Raw genomic sequence first — 5,898 nt, 5'->3', positions numbered from 1 at the left:
GGTGAGTTAAAAAATTATATCCGTCAATATACACTTTACGGTATATCTACAACTTTTTTAACGTTATAATTTTATTATTATAATTAAATGGTTAAAAATGCAGCAAACTGGTTACATCGATTGGTCATATAACAAACAAAATTGGAACCTACCTATTATACATTTTGTCTACTAAATTTTTAGTGTTTTTTTTTAAATATATTTATTTATTACCTATGCACACTTGTGATATCATATATTTCATAAAGTTAATAAAAAAGTCAAAAAGACTACGATTTCGACAAAAATCTTTTTGTTTTAATATTTTTTTTTAAGCGGGGATGACATGACGTCTATACCTTCCACGTCTTATTATGATAATGAAACGTGTAGAGTACGATTCAGGAAAGCGTATATAGAGGTGTATTATACATATATAACTATATTATTCGTAGGTAATAAATAATAATAATAATTATAATTTATGTACAACCTAACGATTAACGAGTCTCCGCCGCCACCGCCGCCCGTCCGTCAGCCACTTCCACGACCGCCGACGCCGCCGCCGCCAACGCCGGCGATTGGCGCACGCGCGCGCACACGGTCAATGCGATATAATTTTTTTTATAAAACGGTCGGCAGCGCGGTCGCTCGTGGTCAGTACCGAGTTCAATGTCAATATCAGAGGAACCGCAATCGCCACTGCAATAGTCACATTTCGCGATCACAGTTCTTGGATATTTCGGCGACAGACATCACATAGACTTCCGTACGCGACGATAATATAATAAAGTTTTTGTTTTTTTCCGTCTCGACTTGTCATCCGTTTCGCATCCACCGCGGTCTCAATCGTTTCGCAGTCAATAATATTCGCGAGTTTCGGCGTTTGAAGTGTTTCAGTCAGTCAGACCATAATAATATCGTCGTATACGACGCGACATAATAATATTATAATATACCGGCTGATACCTAGGTATTTATACCGCGCCCATTCTCCGCGTAAAGTCCGACACGATGTACGTGAACCCGTGGATCAGGAAACACTCGACCATCAGACAGGTGATCGATAAGCTGTTGTCGATCAACACGAACAAGACGAAGAAGTTCGACGCGATGCTGAACAAGAAAAAGCACTCCGGAAGTAACAGGACGACGGCAGCAGCGGTGGCGACGGCGACGGCGACGGACAAGCGACGCAAGTGTTAGCATCGGCCGGAAGTGAGACGAAAGTCGTGCAGCGGTTTTGTTTTTTTCGCGACGAGAAAAATAATAAGTCCGTCCGAAAATGTTCCTACCTATGTATAATACGTTATTATTACACTGTCGATCATAGTACAAAATATAATACGATATTTGTATACCACCGCGTTACCGTTGTTATATGATATTATATATCTACCTATCCACGCCGCCGCTGGAGAGAGACGCTGCCGTCGAAGATTATAATATAATATACCTAATATAATATACCTATGACACATAATAAAATATAATATACGTTTGCTATACGTTTCGTACCCTCGTATCGTAGTATAACTATAGTATAGTATTATTATCTATTATAGCTGTATAATATAATACAATATTATATAATAATCAAGGCCACAAACGAAGATATTATGATAAATGATAATTATTATATGTACGCCGATTGTAAATATATATTTATATATAAAATGCCGCACAAGTACTACGCTACGTCTCCACACCGAGTTAAGCGAGGTAAGCAATTGATTTTTCGCCTTTATTTAAACGCGCGTTTCGTGGTTTTTACCCAAAAAAGACTACTTAGAAGGTACCTCTACCGCAGCTGTAGCTCTATGCTGTATAGTTTTTAATAAATCACCCACACGCACAGGTATAATAATCTAATTTTGTGCCATATCGATGGACGAATCGATTGGACCTAAAAGTTTTCTAGGGTCAAGTACGCCAGACGTCGGTCCGAATGTTCGGCTTTCAATACAATTATTATAAGTTTTCAATCATGTCCATGGCTTTGCGATAAACCGGCGCCAGCTGCACAACCGTACTATAATAGTAGTCGTAAACTTGTAATAACAATAATATAGCGTATGATCCATTTAAAACAATAACATTATAATATAATACTCTATTTAATAGGTGTTATGTACTATTATAATATATATTACGCTTGATCTGTTATGATTGAGACTCACACTCGCAATTGATCCCAAACGAAAAGGTCGCCTTCGCGCATACGTGTACGGTCGAGGAGTGCTCGTTGGACGTGCTTGGGCCGTTCTGTAATAACTGATTATTTTTTATAATTTTTTTTTTTATTCTATTATTATTATTGTTATTATTGTATACACTCACGAATCTCCTGCACAATCTGTGCACATCAAACGCACAACGTAAATAACGTTATACGCTCGTTAAATATTCGATTCGATGCGTTCATCCGTTAGAACACAATAATATTTCGCCAAATACGACGCCGATGACCATTCGCATACCTATAATTATAATATGCACTCGTCCAAATTCAAAACTGAAATCGAAAAAATATATTTTGACGTATCCGTCGGCCGTAAAGACGATCGTCACGATTGAAAAACCATTACGCACGCACACCCAATAATAATATAATATAATAAATTATAGTGTACGATATAAACCTATAGCGGTTTATCGTATAAAATTTTCATCGTCGATTTTGGTACATTTTTTGCGTATAAATAATACAGCTCGTGTACGCGCATATATTAATATAATTGAGTTTTCGCTTTCGTTCGTCCGACAATGACATCATAATGTCGTTAAAGTGTAATAAGTACCTACGTGCGCGCAATCGGAAATCAATCGGTCCTGTGTATAATGCAGATATGGGTTTTCGAGAAAAATATACGACCGACGGGACGGTTATAATAACGTCAATGGTATTATAATCATATATTATTGTGATATACCTACATAGGTAACGAGTACGGCGCCTATAATAATATAATATGGTATGCGAGCAACGCATATTTGACATTTTATCACGAAACCCATTTGCACGCGCGATTGATAAGGACGAGTTTTGTGGGATATCAATAATTAGTTTATTATTATAATAGGTATACCCATTATACTTCTAATACGCGCCAACACGTGCTTCTAAAACGATCGGGAATACTTATAATATTTACCGTATTATTATATGTCCCGCGATGAATTTTATATTATAACATAATAATAATACAAAAAAAAAAATTATGATAAATATTATACAATATATTAATAAATTATATAATTCGACCCCAGTCGCCCGTGAAACCGTCGTGACGAGTGGCGACATCGCGGCCGGCGATGGTCAAGGACTCCGCGACCGGACGAAAACCGCTAAAAAATGCGTTGATCGCGGGTCACCTTTCTCGTAGGCCGTAGCCGGTTTTTTCTCCTGTCCGTTAGCGGTTTCGATATTTATTGTTTGGAAATTATCGTGTAATATCTTTAACAAAAAACGAGTCTTCCGTTTCGTTGACCTCTGCAGCTGCAGTCGGAGAATGCCACCGCCGCCGCCCGGAAAAATACGAATATTATGTATAGAACGCGATTATCGGAGGCACCAAAATGTAATGTATTGTATTGGTATTCTAAACAACAATTTATAGGCTATATAAACGTGATTTTTTCAACCGCATTTTAAAAATTTTCAAATCTTTCACCAAACCCATTTTATTTGTAAAGGTTTTCGTTCACATTCTTTCATTAATTATTGTATATAATATAATATAGCTGGGTATTAGGTATTATATTTCTTTTTCCATAACTTTTTGTTCTCTAACAAATTTATTTATTCGCCCACTCCTCACCGATAAACGCACACCGCGTCACAATAAAATATGTTCTCTTGTGTACATTACTATAACGTACTTGTTTGTTTTCCGCAGCTGTTTGTCGGGGTCGTCCGGATATACTATAAACAATACAACGTCCGGAACATATTATTATAATACGACCGCATTGTTGTATACGATGTACCCACACGACGTATTCTACTGCCGGTCCACATTACCGTCAATTTAGTCAAAACGGATTTGGACTGTATTCAGAATATCATCATCACCATCATCATCATCATTGTATTATTATTATTATTATTATTATTATTATAATACCGACCACCACGGAGACGGATTCGCGTTCTCACGGGACTACGACAAGGACGACGCATCATCTGCAGCCATATCAGATTTACGTAGAAATAGGTGAGGACCATTTGTGATTAAAATAATGAAAATTTGATTATAATATATTTTACCTACCCATATAATATCATTATTATCAAACACCGTTATATAGTGTGGAAAAATATATTATGTTTAAATCGATCGATACCTACGATTCCACTACGTTCCCATAGCAATAATGTATACGTTTTCTCGTCATATTTAAATGTCAAGTCCGATGTCCCCGTTACATAAACGAGACGCTTATTATTAATAAGGTAATAATATTATTGAGTTAAAACCTTTGATGAAATCTCGGTCAACCACAAGATCGGACGACTGCGGTCGGCGATTGCAGATTAAAACATTTTAAAAATAAAATAGTTTTTATTACAAGTTAGTTGCGCGTGGGTATTATTACGAAATAAAACACGATTTTACGAATATTAATTAAACGATTAGATAACTTTATCGCATCAGAAGGGTTGGGCGTGACTATTATAATACCGCAAATCTCAGAGAAACAAGGAAATTTTTAAGGTATTCGTTATAACATCATAATATATTATTATTACAATATCTTGTATTGTGAAGGACTACCGTTGTGGAATTTGCCACGTGTTGCTTCTCTCGGAGATAATAATAATATATCGTATGACGTCGAGTTATTAAATAATGTAACATTAAAACATTACGATATTAAATTCCAGCACAAAAGTGGCTCATAATAATATTATACAAAGCCCTATTGGTTTGAGACCAAAATTCGGAGTGGAGTGCCCGGCAATGATGCACATGTTTATCCCCGGGCAGCTACACGCGATATACATAAAATTATATAATAATTTGAATAAATTATAAAAACATTTATATTGTAACACGCGGTGACATTTCGGACAAAATAGACGGTATACGCTCGCTAATTGATAACAGCCGGCGAGTCAACGAACGAATCGACCTGTGTTCTTAAAAATATATTAAAACACCATAGCGATTGTCGTCGATATTAAATAATATTTATTTGTCCGCGTCAATCGATGATAATATTATAATATAATACAACCAAAGTACCTATATAATAATGATATGTATTAATTGTTAATAATTTATGGATTGTTTTCAACGTAGATCGTTGTATAATAATTTATTATACTCCTCGCCAACTCGAATATCATATGGTTAAAAATTATTTATTGTTCGACATCCGTGTTGTTAATATTATGTACCTACTTAAAACTACGTGAATCGTGTATTTATATTTATTCGTCTGTTGTTTGTTTCCAGATTAAAATTGTATTTGGTTATACAGTTGAGTCAGAAAACCCATCAGGATTACGAATACTACTTGAAGATGTACGAGACCACTTTTATTTAGCATTTTCGACGTAATGTGCTTGTAATATTGTTTTTTATTTGTACGTGTAATTTTTTTTTTATATTATTTGATTAATTTTATTGTATTTGTATGAATTTACCACTTTTACTATTTTTATATAAAATATATTAAATTTATTTAAAAAATATTAGTTTTTATATGTTCATAGACGACTCGACGCGTATGCGTATTATTACCTGTCATTATTATTATTATTATTATTATCTTATACGGGCGATTACCGTGTTCGATATTCGTCATTTGGTCGAAAATCGGTGTTATACTTTGGTAAATAATTGTTTATTTGATTTATTGTTATATTATGTACTTATATAAGGTACAATACTCTACTATTGTTATATTATG

At 34.9% G+C, this 5,898-nt stretch overlaps 1 long non-coding RNA gene across 1 annotated transcript; it reads left to right on the top strand.

Annotated features, from left to right (window-relative positions):
* The first annotated feature begins 620 nt into the window (after positions 1-620).
* LOC100569963 lies at positions 621-5,678 on the top strand. The gene is made up of 3 exons (XR_511154.3): positions 621-1,701; positions 3,879-4,196; positions 5,442-5,678. It is a non-coding gene; the product is annotated as an uncharacterized LOC100569963 (long non-coding RNA).
* The last annotated feature ends 220 nt before the right edge of the window (positions 5,679-5,898 follow it).

The sequence above is a fragment of the Acyrthosiphon pisum genome, chromosome A1 (assembly GCF_005508785.2).
Source record: "Acyrthosiphon pisum isolate AL4f chromosome A1, pea_aphid_22Mar2018_4r6ur, whole genome shotgun sequence".
Classification (NCBI taxonomy): Eukaryota; Metazoa; Arthropoda; class Insecta; order Hemiptera; family Aphididae; genus Acyrthosiphon; species Acyrthosiphon pisum.
The sequence above is the reverse complement of the archived record's forward strand: the minus strand, read 5'-3'. Positions and strand labels throughout refer to the sequence as shown.